Genomic DNA, 14,828 nt, shown 5'->3' on the forward strand with positions numbered 1-14,828 from the left:
AATTCTCCAGTATGCCAATTTGTTCCTTTGGGCAAAACCACCTAGCCATCAAGCCAAGGCAAACAAAGAAACAGACCTCTCTGTGCAGGGGGCAGTTCTTCTGTGCCCAAGTTGCAATTCTCCACTATGCCAATTTGTTCCTGTGGGCAAAACCACCTTGCCATCAAGCCAAGGCAAACAAAGAAACAGACTTCTGTGTGCAGGGGGCAGTTCTTCTGTGCCCAAGTTGCAATTCTCCAGTATGCCAATTTGTTCCTGTGGGCAAAACCACCTAGCCATCAAGCCAAGGCAAAAAAAGAAACAGACTTCTGTGTGCAGAGGGCAGTTCTTCTGTGTCCAAGTTGCAATTCTCCAGTATGCCAATTTGTTCCTGTGGGCAAAACCACCTAGCCATCAAGCCAAGGCAAACAAAGAAACAGACTTCTGTGTGCAGGAGGCAGTTCTTCTGTGCCCAAGTTGCAATTCTCCAGTATGCCAATTTGTTCCTGTGGGCAAGACCACCTAGCCATCAAGCCAAGGCAAACAAAGAAACAGACTTATGTGTACAGGGGGCAGTTCTTCTGTGCCCAAGTTGCAATTCTCCAGTATGCCAATTTGTTCCTGTGGGCAAGACCACCTAGCCATCAAGCCAAGGCAAACAAAGAAACAGACTTCTGTGTGCAGAGGGCAGTTCTTCTGTGCCCAAGTTGCAATTCTCCAGTATGCCAATTTGTTCCTGTGGGCAAGACCACCTAGCCATCAAGCCAAGGCAAACAAAGAACAGACCTCTGTGTACAGGGGGCAGTTCTTCTGTGCCCAAGTTGCAGTTCTCCAGTGTGACAATTTGTTCATTTCTCCAAAGCCACCTAGTCATTAAGCCAAGGCAAACAAAGAAACACACTTCTGTGTGCAGGGGGCATTTATTCTGTGCCCAAGTTGCCGTTCTCCAGTGTGCCAATTTGTTCCAATGGACAGAGCCTCATAGCCATCAAGCGAAACTAAAAAAAGAAAGAGACTTCTGTGTGCAGGGGGCAGTTCTTCTGTGCCCAAGTTGCAGTTCTCCAGTGTGACAATTTGTTCCTTTGGGCAAAGCCACCTAGCCATCAAGCCAAGGAAAACAAAGAAACAGATTTCTGTGTGCAAGGGGTAGTTCTTCTGTGCCGAAGGTGCAGTTCTCTAGTTTGCCATGTTGTTCCCTTGAGCATACCAGCCTAGCCATCCAACCAAGGCAAAGAAACACACTTTTGTGTGAATCACCTGCATCATGCTCTCCAACCGCTAAACCTCTGAAATTATTGTAGAACAGGGGTTGTTGACTGAAAGTGAGCGGCAAGCTTGGCTTAAAGTGTGGACCAAGCAATGGTTAATCGGTCAACCAATTGTTCTTCAGGATCCTTGAATTTACACTTAGCCAGAAAGGAACAGAGGCGAATGGCGAAGTCGTAGGTTGATTCGCCTTCAGATTGGCGCATCAGTGCAAATTGGTGGCGGTAAACTCGAACAGGAGTTGTTGGCTGAAAGTGAGCGGCAAGCTTGGCTTGAAGGGTGGACCAAGCAACGGTTTCCAAAGTATCTGGGTCGATGAAAGTGGAGGCTAAGCTATAAATTGCCGATCCACAATAACTTAAGAAGATAGCTCGCTTCCTGTCGTCTTCTGCGTCTTGCAGGTTGCTTGCTTGTAAAAAGATTCGAAATTTGGACATGGAGGATGTCCAGGATTCTGAGTCTTGATTGAAGAAAGGCGGTGGTGGAGCCATGACCGAGCTCATGGCTGCTTAGTGGGAGTTTGACCTCCTCGTCGCCACTGTTAAATCACTGCACCGGAGACTTCTGTTTATTCAAAGCATCTTTTATTCGCAAACAAGGTAACCGTCGTCAGTTGAGGTCCACCTGTATTGATGCCCCCAAGGCGCCTCTAGACGGAAAGGCCTTTTCCTCACAGGGGCCACAAAAGGCCCAAAGCCCTTCAAGATGCTTCCCAGAGGGAGTGGAGAGAGACGAAGGCAGGAATGGGGAAAGGCCTCCCTTCTCCCCAATCTGTGGCCATCCTTGGACCCCAAAAAGTCACCGCAGGCAGAAATAGTCAGATTGAATTGAGACATGTTTCTTAAAGATATTGCATTAGGGGGAATGTAGTGAAATAGCACTCTGGGTAATGTAGTTTTACATGTGCCCACATCTGCACATTCCTATATGTTTTTTCCTCATTTATTCCTATATTGTGAATATGTCTAATTTCCTGAACAATTTTGATTTGCACGGCTTCTCATTTTTGTCTGATTTTGTGAAAGAGACTCAAAAAGGGGTCTGAGAAAAAGCTGAAAGGGCTGGAGATTATTTTCCTCTCTCTGTTCAATCCTTAATTTATCATTTGAATAATGAATTTTCTTTAAAGTAATTTGGGAATCAGTTGTAGTTGCCGCACCTCATCCGATTCCCATATTTGTGTAACTGAACATTGCTTTTGGTTCAGTAGGCATGTGCAAGATTATACACTGCTCCAAAAAAATAAAGGGAACACTTAAACAACAGAATATAACTCCAAGTCAATCAAACGTCTGTGAAATTAAACTGTCCACTTAGGAAGCAACACTGATTGTGTTGCTTTTCACATGCTGTTGTCAGCACATTCAACTTTGTACAGGACAAAGTATTCAATGAGGATATTTCATTCATTCAGATCTAGGATGGGTTCTTTGAGTGTTCCCTTTATTTTTTTGAGTAGTATATATTAAAAGAAGTATTTGTTGTTGCTGTTGATTATAATAACATATTTTTTACAATAGGGATATTTATGGTATTATACTTGCCTTAATATTAATTTTCAACATTCAACTGATCCACAAGAATCCCCAGTTCATGCACAACCTCACACTTGGCTACAATATCCATGACAACTATAGGAGCACTTTCCACACTTCAGATGCCTTGCTGGACATTCTCTCCACTGGAGAAGCCAATGTCCCCAACTACGGCTGTGGAAGGAAGGACAACCTTCTGGCTCTTCTTGATGTGGCTACAAAGGAAATCTCCATCCAGATGTCAACAATAGGAGACACCTACAAAGTCCCACAGGTTTGTGTGTGATCTTCTCCATCTGGTAAAAGTAAGTGGTGGGTGATGGTAGATGAGCAATAGATGCAATCATCTATTCTGCATGGAATTCAGGATTTCCTCCATATTAGCAAAAATGTCAATGTTCTACCCCATTATGTCCATGTTGAGATTAATCATAAAAGGACCGAGATGCAACCGTGCATGTGAAGCAGTATTATGAACACATATTGTATTTTTAGCTCATTGTGTGAAAAACAGGATATGAAATTGGGGCTAATCCCTAAGTAAGAAGACAAACCACATTAAGAACTTATATCATTGCTCACGTCATGACTTATGGGAATGTTCGGTATACTGGGAGTCACGTATGAATTGTCATTTTGGTATAAAAATGGAGGTGTGAAGATGTCAATTGCCTTCTTCAGGTATGATTCTCAACCTGAGTTGGACTCTCCTTGATTAAGGATATAGTAAACATCTGTTCCTGTTCACCTGGCTCCTGTGTCATTATTTTTCCTTTTCTCACAGTGACCTAATAACAGTGTGCAATATTTCAGGGGCTGCCCCAAAGAATAGGGGAGATGGGTTGACCTATTTTCCAAAAACTGGAAAACAAGACAAGAAACATTGGATTGAATCTAATCACGGAGAGAAACAACCTAGAACTAAGGAGAACTTTCCTGACACTTAGAGCAATTAATCAGTGGAATAACTTGTCCCCAGAAGTTGTGCGTGCTCCAACACTGGAGATTTTTAAAAAGAGACCACACAGCTACTTGTCTGGAAGAGTATACGGTCCCCTGATTGAGGAGGAGGTTAGACTAGAAGACCTCCAAGGACCCTTCCAATTCTTTCATTTTATTTTAAGTTCTGTTATAGGTACACATATTTAGCATGTTAAATACCTATTGGAACTCACTAATTTCCACTAACAAAATGATATTACCATACTTACACATTGGATTGTATACTCTGTGAACAAGACTTGGATTCTTTTGTCATAATAATTATCTGATAATTAATTAATCAAATTCAAAAGTTACGGCCTTTGGGAATTGACACGGCAGCCATAGTTGGTCAGTTAATGGAGCATGTAACACCTTTCCTTACCTGGGGTTGTTTTCTCTGAGACTAAATCTGGGACCCTCATCATCAAAGGAGCTCAGTTAGAGAAAGGGCCTGAGTGAGAGTGGTGCTTAAATGAAAACCTCATAGCTCTCCAGCTTCCTCAGCACCAACTATCAAAGCATAAGAGGCCAAGGTTTCACCCATGTTCTTACATCCATCTGATGTTTGGGGCTTCAGAGAGAAATCTCTAGCAGAACCAACCCAATCACGGCCTCTGAGGAGTATCTTGGGGTGAGTAAAAGGACTCCAGCTGCTGCCCTCACAATTGTATTGGGAATTTATACAATTTCTACTTTGTCTAAATTCAGAAAATATGGATATTGGCATAAATTCTAGTTTACGAAAACTGACAGGCTCCAAAAAGAGACAAAATTTCAATTAAAGAGAAATCTTGGATTATAAAATTGACAAATTGTATTAGGAACTGAGGTCTCCCAGTTTCTTGTATAACTGGAGAAGAAGCTAAAAGGACTCCTCCAGAAAAAAATCTGGGATACAGAAACAGAAATACTGGGGTAGGGAAAGCAAGTAGGATGCTTGGCTGCATAGCTAGAGGTATAACAAACAGGAACAGGGAGATTATGATCCTGCTATATAGAATGCTGGTGAGACCACATTTGGAATACTGTGTTTAGTTCTGGAGACCTCACCTACAAAAAGATATTGACAAAATTGAACGGGTCCAAAGACGGGCTACAAGAATGGTGGAAGGTCTTAAGCATAAAACGTATCAGGAAAGACTTAATGAACTCAATCTGTATAGTCTGGAGGACAGAAGGAAAAGGGGGGACATGATCGAAACATTTAAATATATTAAAGGGTTAAATAAGGTCCAGGAGGGAAGTGTTTTTAATAGGAAAGTGAACACAAGAACAAGGGGACACAATCTGAAGTTAGTTGGGGGAAAGAGTAGTAGATCCTTGGAACAAACTTCCAGCAGACGTGGTAGATAAATCAACAGTAACTGAATTTAAACATGCCTGGGATAAACATATATCCATCCTAAGATAAAATACAGAAAATAGTATAAGGGCAGACTAGATGGACCATGAGGTCTTTTTCTGCCGTCAGACTTCTATGTTTCTAAAAAGATGCACCAATCCTCAAAAATTATAATAGGCCCTTTATTGGAATATAATACTTCAGTCAGCATTTCAATATGTTAATCTAATTGTGTTAAATTGTAATGGTGGTACAGTAATATTATTCACAATGTTTATAGTTTTTAAAATTTATTCTTTTTCATTTTTATAATACAATCTTGCTAATATTCTGTCTTTAAGATTACAAACAATGTCTAACTACAAATTGTTCCAATACATTCATGAGAAGCAGGTTCAATTTATTCAAATGTAATATTTTGGATTTGATCTGACCCCAAATATGACACAGAATTTGCATTGCTTTTTCAGCTCAGACAAGAAATTGCTTCAGAGGCTCTGAGTGATAAAAGCAAATTCCCCTTTTTCCACCAGATGTTCCAGAAAGAAGGGATCCAGTACCCAGCCATTGTCCAACTGCTCCTCCATTTCAGATGGATCCTGATTGGCCTCTTTGCTTCAGACACAGAGAAGGGAGAGAATTTCATGAGGACTTTCCCTCCTGTGCTTGTCAGGAATGGAATTTGTGTGGTTCTATCACAACAATTCTCAACAACAGGATATACAGCCTATCTTAGGGATGCCCTCTCTAAGTGGAGACAAGTCAATGTCTTTGTTCACTTCATGGAACGTGATTCCCTTTGGAGCAGAATTCTTCCTTTCCATTTAACATTTCTGCGCTTGCCGGGACTCATTGAAGGGAAAGTCTGGATCCTCACAAATTTTGCATTGTATATAATAGACAAGTTCAGACTTTTAAAATACATCCACAGTATTTTGCGCTTTGGTTATCTGCCCAAAAGAAGCCCAAAAGATGAAGCCTTTGAACCCCTTTTCTTTGTGGAAGAAAACTTTCAAGATCTTTATTTTCTCTGTTCTCTTTCAAAGAACGTCTTTTCTGTCAAAGGCCGCAGGAGATGCACCCAGAAAGCCCCACTGGAGACCCAGAGGAAATTGAACAGAATACGGCTCCCAGGTGTCTATGACATTTACAGCGTCATGAAGACTCTGGCCCATGTCTTGAATGCTGCCTATTCCTCCAGATGGAGGAGGAGAAGGAAGGAGGGAGAAAAGAGGTCAGGGTCTCCAAGGCTGCAGCCGTGGCAGGTAGGGGGTCCGAATGGGATCCATGAATCTCAGATCCTTTGGAGAAGGAATCCCGAGGATTCCATCTTTCTTTTTGTTTCTTTCTTGTCTATTTCTTCCTTGTTTCCTTCCTTCCTTTCTTTCTTCCTCCCTCCTTTCTTTCTTTACCTCCCTACCTCCCACCTACCCACCCACCCAACCTTCGTCTTCACTCCTTCCTTCCTTCCTTCCTTCCTTGCTTCCTTCCTTGCTTCCTTCCTTCCTTGCTTCCTTCCTTCCTCCCTCCCTTCCTCCCTCCTTTCTCTCTCTTTCTCTTTTCCTCTTTCTTACTTTCCCTCCCTCCCTCTTCCCTCCCCCTTCCCTCCTTCCTTCCTTTCTCTCTTTCCCTTTCCCTCTTTCTTACTTTTCCTCCCTCCCACCAACCCATCCAACTTCCTCCATCCCCCTTCCTTCTTTCCTTCCCTCCTTCCTTCCTCTCTCTTCTTTGTTTCTTTCATTCTTTCTTTATTTCCATCACTCCTGGTTACCCACCCCAACTTTCCTCTTCCTTCCTTCCTCCCTCCCTCCCTCCTTTCTTTCTCTCTTTCTCTTTCCCTCTCTCTTACTTTTCCTCCCTCCCATCCAACATCTTCCCTCCTTTCTTCCTTCCTTCCTTCTTTTGTCCAACCCCCCTCACTTCTCTTTCTTTCTTTCTTTCTTTCTTCCTCCCTTCCTCCCTCCTTTCTTTCTCTCTCTTTCTCTTTCCCTCTCTCTTACTTTCCCTCCCTCCCATCCAACTTCTTCCCTCCTTCCTTCCTTCCTTCTTAAGTCCAACCCTCCCTCACTTCTCTTTCTTTCTTTCTTTCCTTCTTTCTTTTGTCCTTTCTTTCTTTTTCTCTCTCCCTCCCTCATTTCTTTCTTTTTCTCTTTCTCCCCCTCTTTATTTCTTTCCCTCCTTCAATCCCACCCACCCAAACCTCCTCCTCAGTCCTTCGTCCCTCCACTCCCTCCCACCCTCCCCTCCCTCCCCCTTTCTTTCCTTCCTTCTTTCTTTTTCTTTCTTTCTTTCATCTTTCTCTTCCCCTCTTTCTTTCATTCCCTACTTCTTTCCCACCCTCCACTCCCTCCCCCTTTCTTTCCTTCTTTCCTTTTCTTTCTTTCTTTCATCTTTCTCTTCCCCTCTTTCTTTCCTTCCCTACTTCTTTCCCACCCACCCAAACTTCCTCCCCAGTCCTTCCTTCCTCCTCTCTCTCTCTCTCCCTCTCTTTCTTTCTTTCCCTCCCACGCTCCCACCAACCCAACCACCCAAACCTCCTCAGCTCTTCCTCCCTCCCTCCCTTCTTTCTTTTTTCCTTCTTTTCCTCCCTCCCTCCCACTCAATCTTCCATCTCACGCTTTCCTTCCTTGCTTCCTCCTTTCTTTCTTTCTTTCTTTCTTTCTTTCTTTCTCTTTCTCTCCCCTCTCTCTTTCTTTCTGTCCATTCCTTCCACCCACCCACTCAACTTCTCCTTCCTCCCTCCCTCCCTCCATCTCTTTCTCCCCCTCCGTTCCTTCCTTCCATTCGCTTTCTCTCCCCCCTCTTTCTTTCTTTCCCTCTCACACTCCCACCCACACAAACTTCCTCCTCAGTCCTCCCTCCACTCTTTCCCTCCCTCCCTCTTTCTTTCTTTCTCTTTCCCTCCCCCTCTTTCTTTCTTTCCCTCCTTCTTTCTCACCCACCCAAACTTCCTCTTCAGTCGTTCTTTCCTCCTTTCTCTCTCTCTTCCCCTCTCTTTCTTTCTTTCACTTCCATGCTCCAACCAACCCAACCCCCCAAGCCTCCTCAGTTCTTCCTCCCTCCCTCCTTTTTTCCTTTCTTTTCCTCCCTCCAACTCTTTCATTCCTTGCTTCCTCCCTTCTTTCTCTTCTTTCTTTCTCTTTCTCTCTCCCTCTCTCTTTCTTTCACTCCATTCCTTCCACCCACCCACTCAACTTCTCCTTCCTTGCTTCCTTCCTTCCTTGCTCCTTCCCTCCCTCCCCATCTCTTTCCCCACCCTCCCTCCATCTCCCTTTCTCTCCCTCCATTCCTTCCTTACTTTGTCTTTCTCTCCCCCTCTCTTTTTTTCTTTCCCTTCCTCCCACCCACCCACTCAACTTCTTCCTTCCTTCCTTCCTTCCTTCCCCCCTCTTTTTCTTTCTTGCAAATGTGCACCTTCTCCCACCCCAGCCACGTTCTATCCTTTGTTTGTTTATTTGTTTGGTTTGGTTTGGTTTTGTTTGTTTGACTTTTATGCCGCCCCTCTCCAAGGACTCATGGTGGCTGACAACATATAGTAAAACAATACATAAAATTTCAGGACCAATTAATTAAATATATATAATCTAAAACTAAAGACCCTAAAAAACCATTCATTCCCATTCAATCAGTTTCTCTCAGTCCATTCATCGGCCAGGGTGCAAGAATCGAATGACCCCAGGACTGGCGACACAGGTGAGTCTTGAGACTCTTGCGGACGGCGAGGAGGGTGAGGGCAGTACGAATATCCAGGAGGAGCGGATTCCAGAGGGCCAGGCCCCCCACAGTGAAGGTTCTTCCCCCAGGCCCCGCCAACTGGCATTGTCTGGCTGACAGGGCCCTCAGAAGACCAACTCTGTGGGACCTGACTGGTCGCTGGGATTCATGTGGCAGAAGGCGGTTGCCATGGCCCGATGCCATGTGGAGATATTGATATTTATCTGAAAGATATTGACAAACTGGAAGCATAGGGGGACACGGAGGGTGGGGGAGGTCTGCTAAAATGATGGAAGAGGCTGGTGGGAATGTGTTATGAAAGCAGTTCTACGTCGCGTGTCCGGGGCTTCTACCGTTCAGCGGGGGATAAACAGGGGGCAGCAGCTCTCTCTGGTCCCCTCCCACTTTGTCAGAACCATGTGCCAGCCAGAGAAGCTCCAAACGAGCTTCAGAAGGTGCTGGTCAGCAGGAAACGGCTTCCCAAACTGCTCCCCATCTTCCCCGCCATGCCTGCAACTTTTATCGGCCTGGAAAACTTTGCAGCTGAGTACAAAGATTGCTGGAGTGGTTCCCTCTCTCCCTTACTGGCCAGCAACTCCCGAAGCATCTCCTAGGTCAGCAGAGGCACTGCAAGCCCCCTGTGCCCCCTTTTGGGCCTAGCAAGCCTCCCTAAATACATAGAAACAAGACCGACGACAGAAAAAGACCTCATGATCCATCTAGTCTGCCCTTATACTATTTTTTGTATTTTATCTTAGGATGGATCTATGTTTATCCCAGGCATGTTTATATTCAGTTACTGTGGATTTACCAACCATGTCTGCTGGAAGTTTGTTCCAAGGATCTACTACTCTTTCAGTAAAATAATATTTTCTCATGTTGCTTTTGATCTTTCCCCCAACTAACCTCACATTGTGTCCCATTGTTCTTTGTGTTCACTTTCCTATTAAAAACACTTCCCTCCTGAACCTTATTTAACCCTTTGACATATTTAAATGTTTCGATCATGTCCTCCTTTCCCTTCTGTCCTCCAGACTATACACATTGAGTTCATTAAGTCTTTCCTGATACGTTTTATGCTTAAGACCTTCCACCATTCTTGTAGCCCGTCTTTGGACCCGTTCAATTTTTTCAATATATTTTTGTAGGTGAGGTCTCCAGAACTGAACACAGGATTCCAAATGTAGTCTCACTAGCGCTCTATATAGCGGGATCACAATCTCCCTCTTCCTGCTTGCTATACCTCCAGCTATGCAGCCAAGCATCCTACTTGCTTTTCCTACCGCCTGATCACACTGCTCACCCATTTTGAGACATTTTGAGACATTTTGCTACCCGTTTGCTTCCTCTTACAGAGTGTGGCAAAAAAAGAACAAAGCCAAAAACAGATGACAGTGACATGTAGAGTGCTGGAACTCAGCTTCTGCACATGATCAGAAAAAGAAAAAAATTAAAGAAATAACCCCAAAATAAAAAAATATTCCCAAAAAAATTGGGGGGAAAAATGCCAGCCCACAGGGATCGGTACCAGGCCAGTGACATCACGAGTGGGCCAAAAAACAGATGTGCTTCTGCACATGCTCGGAAGGAAAAACATTTAAATTTATTTTTTTTATTTTTTTAAAAGCCACTCAAAACAAAATGGTGACACATGTGCAGTGCTGAAAACCTTGCTTCTGTGCATGCACAGAAAAAGAAAAAAAATAAAGACATTCCAAAATAAAAAAGACATTCAAAACAATTTGGAGGGAAATGGCAGCCCCTGGGGACCAGTACGAGGCCAGTACGAGGCTACTGTTGTGCCTGGACTGGACTGGACCGGTAGGAACCCGCCACCGTTCCAAAGACTAGATACCATGGCATTTTGCTATTAAACACTGTTAATTTGAAAATGCTGTATAAGTTTGTGATTAGCATTGTGGAATTTTACCTTTATGAATTTGGAGGAGACCCCTGAGACCATCTAGCCCATACCCTCCTCTCTGCAGCAAACCCAGTTAAAGCTTCTCTGACTGATGGCTGCTCCATCCTTGCATTCAGAGAATCCACGAAGGGGAGACTGAACTTCTCTGCTTTCCTGGCTCAGCTCTAAAAGAGCTCATCCGTTTAGGATATTTTTCTCTCTCGTTCAGCTAAAGTCTCCTCTCCTGTAACTGAGTTCATTTTTCCATGTGTGACACCCTGGAGTAACAGTGAGCAGATCTTAGGCTGGTGTGTGACGTGTGTCAGTGATCGGAAAAGGGCTGCATCCTCCCCTCCTCAATCGAGAGATGGTGTCCATTGGAAAAGGGGCTCCCAGACTCCTCTCGATCTTCAGCTCTTCTCCTTCTTCTCTTTCCTCAAGCCTACGAGCATCTCCTTTGATATCTTCCTTGCCTCACCGTATTTTTTGGAGTATAAGGTGCACTCTCCCCCACCCGGGGCGGATTCCCATTCTGCACGCACACAAGCAAAATCTCGCTGTGACACACACACGCAGCTCAACTTATGCTACCAATGCGCCTCTCTTTTCCATACTGGTAGCAACCCAATATTGCTCCACCCCAAAAAGAGGGTGAAAATTTGGGTCCATCTTACACATCCAATGTAGACCCACCCTCCCACTGGTCCCCAACCTTTGGCCTCTGCCTTCCAGCAATTTGCCTCCTTGCAGCAAACGGTAAACAGCCTGTTTCAGTTTCAGCATAGCCTGATGAACACAAGCATCCACACGACCCTCAGCTGTTTTGGGCTGAGAGATTCACATTGCTGCCTCCGTGTGCCCCATTTTCCACCCATTCTGATCCCCACCACCCAGAAAATGGAGTTTGCAGAGGCGGCAATAGCCTATGGCAATCCTGAGGCCGATCCAACCCACAATTATCTGCTTGTGCTAATCAGACTGTGTTGAAGCTGAAACGGGCTGCTTACTGCAAGGAGGCAAATTTCTGGGAGGCAGATTTTTCCCCCTTGTTTTCCTCCCCCCCAAAGGTAGGTGCATCTGATATTCCGGAGCGTCTTATACTCTGAAAATAATAATAATAATAATAATAATAATAATAATAATAATAATAATAACAACAACAACAATAATAATAATTTATTAGATTTGTATGCCGCCCCTCTCCGCAGACTCGGAAATACTGTATTTGTCCTTCCCTGAACTTGATGTAGATTTTTTGCAAATTCTCCTCCAAGCTTGGTGCCTACAAGCAGACTTGGTTCTTAAGTTGATGTCTCCCCAAGCCTTAAGTTGATGTCTCCTGGGATTCTTATGACTGCCTTTGCCTCCTTTCCAAGAACATCTCCCTGCTGACTCATATTCTGTTTCCAGTTAACTACAATTTTGAGGTCATTTTGGTGTCCCTCATCTTTCTTCCAGTCCACCATCAATGTTCTTATATGAGACTCTATTGTTAGTCAAGTCCTATGTGCTAAAAAAAACCCCTACATGATTTTTCTACTGCTTTTTACTCCTGCACCCTTCTCTCTGTGAAAATCATGCATATTTTTTCTGCAAACGTGATATTCCACTCATTAAATTTTATCTTTTTTAAAAAGGTAAAAAAACAAGCTTCGACAAATTGAACTATTACAAAGACAAAACAAAAGTAGATGAAACATATTTTAAAAAGTGTATATTTAAAAACAGACAAACCCACATACATATACTGTACTGTATATTGTCCCCAAGTTGAATACTATAACGGGGGTCCTCAAACATAGGAGGGCGATTCAGATGGCTGGGCGGTGGGACCGGGTGGGTGGTCATTTATTTATTTATTTATTTATTTATTTTTATTTATTGTTAGAGTTGAAAGGGACCATGCAGGTCATCAAGTCCAACCCCCTGCCTGAGCAGGAATCCTAAAGCACCCCAGCCAAATGGCAGTCCAATCTCCTCTTGAAAGTGTCCAGAGTTGGGGAGTTCACAGCCTCCGCAGGCAAGTTGTTCCACTGGTTGATCGCTCTGACCGTCAGGAAGTTTTTCCTTACTTCTAGGTTGAATCTCTCCTTGGTTAGCTTCCAGCCGTTGTTCCTCATCCGGCCCTCTCGTGCTCTGGAGAATAGAGTGGCCCCCTCCTCTCTGTGGCAACCCTCATATACCTATATACAGCTTTCATGTCCCCTCTGGCCCTCCTTTTCTCTAGGCTATCCATGCCCAGTTCCAGCAATCTCTCTTCGTAAGTCTTGGTTTCAAGTCCCCTAATCATTTTGGTTGCTCTTTTCTGCACCTTCTCCAGAGTTTCAATGTCGCTTTTGAGGTGTGACCAGAACTGGATGCAGTACTCCAGATGTGGTCTGACCAGGGCGTAGTAGAGTGGTATTAATATTTCCCTGGTCTTGGAGTGTATCCCCCGTTGATGCAGCTTAGGATAGTGTTGGCTTTTTTGGCCGCTGCTGCACATTGCTGGCTCATGTTTAGTTGATTATCCACCAAGACTCCAAGATCTCTTTCGCAGTCACTACTGCTAAGAGGGGTTTCTCCCAGGCTGTATGTGTGTCTAGTTTTTTTTTTACCAAGGTGAAGGACTTTGCTCTTGTCGATGTTGAACATCATGTTCTTATTGTGGGCCCATAATGTTAATCTGTCTAGATCTTTCTGTATTTTGAGCCTGTCCTCTAGGGTGTTGACTACCCCTGCCAGCTTGGTGTCATCTGCGAATTTGATTAGTTCCCCTTCTACTCCCTCGTCCAGGTCATTGATGAAAATATTGAAGAGTACAGGGCCCAGGGCAGAACCCTGTGGTACCCCACTGCCTACCTTCTTTCATGTGGATTTGGAACCGTTGAGGACAATTTGTTGCATGTGGTTGGACAGCCAACTGTTTATCCATCTGCATGTGTTGTAACCTACCCCGTTTTTTTCTAATTTGTGGATTAGGAGCTTGCGGTCAACTTTATCAAAAACTTTGCTGAAGTCCACGTATATGAGGTCTACTGCGTTGTCTTGGTCCACTGATTTGGTTATGGTGTTGAAAAATGATATGAGGTTGGTTTGGCATGATTTGTTTATGACAAAACCGTGCTGGCTGTTGGAAATAATGTTGTTTGTTTCTAGGTAGTGGCTAAGTTGTTTTTTAATTATTTTCTCCAGTATTTTTCCAGGTATAGAAGTCAGACTGATTGGTCTGTAGTTGCCTGGGTCAGTCTTTTTACCTTTTTTGTGGATGGGGACTACATCAGCTTGTTTCCAGTCTTCCGGAAGGTCTCCAGTGGTCCAGGATTTTTGGTAGATGAGGAAAAGTGGCTCCGCAATGGTGTCTGCCAGTTCTTTTATGACTCTGGGGTGAAGTCCGTCTGGCCCTGGTGATTTGTAGTCATTGACTCCCACAAGTAGTCCCTTATTGTCATGTGTCCAATTTTTTTCTCTTTCTCCTTCCTGAGCTGTAGTTGCTCACCCCAAGGAATTTATTTACTTAATAAGACCCCCCCCCCCAAAGGCAAAAAGAGCACAAACTTTCTTGTCACTTGCCTAACTTCATTTCAACAGCAGCTTCAGGCTCTTCAAAAAAGGCCATTAAAAAAAGAATGAAAGAAACGGGATTTCCTTCAAAATAACTCCTGATCACAGAGCACAGAAGTCATGAGAGGCTGAGAGAAGCTGTCAATCAAGGCCCTCCTTCTCTAGGGGCCCATGTGGGTCCTTCCCCTTCGGTTCCAGCCAAAGGCTTCTGGCTTTGCAGAGCTGTGAGTGCCTGCCAGCAGGGGAGGCGGCCAGGGAAGGGAGGGGAGACCAGCCTCCTTCTTTTAGTTATTTGGGATTTTAAGCTGGAAGGAGAATTCAAACTGATTTGCTTCTTGCCACACTTGTGCATATGTATCCACACACATGAAAGCTACTCAAATTGTCCAGCAACCAATTGGGTGGATGTACTTTATATATGGCAAGAACCAAAGCAGTGGGTGAATTCTCCTTCAGGCATTATACTGTGGTTGCACTTGAATGAGTGTTAGCCAACTTCAGCTGATTTTGAAAAAGCGAGGAGACGTGGACACTTGTCCCATTCCCACCAACCCATTTTTAA

General features: G+C 44.1%; 1 long non-coding RNA gene across 1 annotated transcript in view; it reads right to left on the reverse strand.

The window, feature by feature from the left end:
• Nucleotides 1-14,828, reverse strand: part of LOC139154526 (uncharacterized) — a 185,837-nt gene that overhangs the window by 93,085 nt on the left and 77,924 nt on the right. The window lies entirely within an intron of this gene.

Source organism: Erythrolamprus reginae, chromosome Z (assembly GCF_031021105.1).
Source record: "Erythrolamprus reginae isolate rEryReg1 chromosome Z, rEryReg1.hap1, whole genome shotgun sequence".
Lineage (NCBI taxonomy): Eukaryota > Metazoa > Chordata > Lepidosauria > Squamata > Dipsadidae > Erythrolamprus > Erythrolamprus reginae.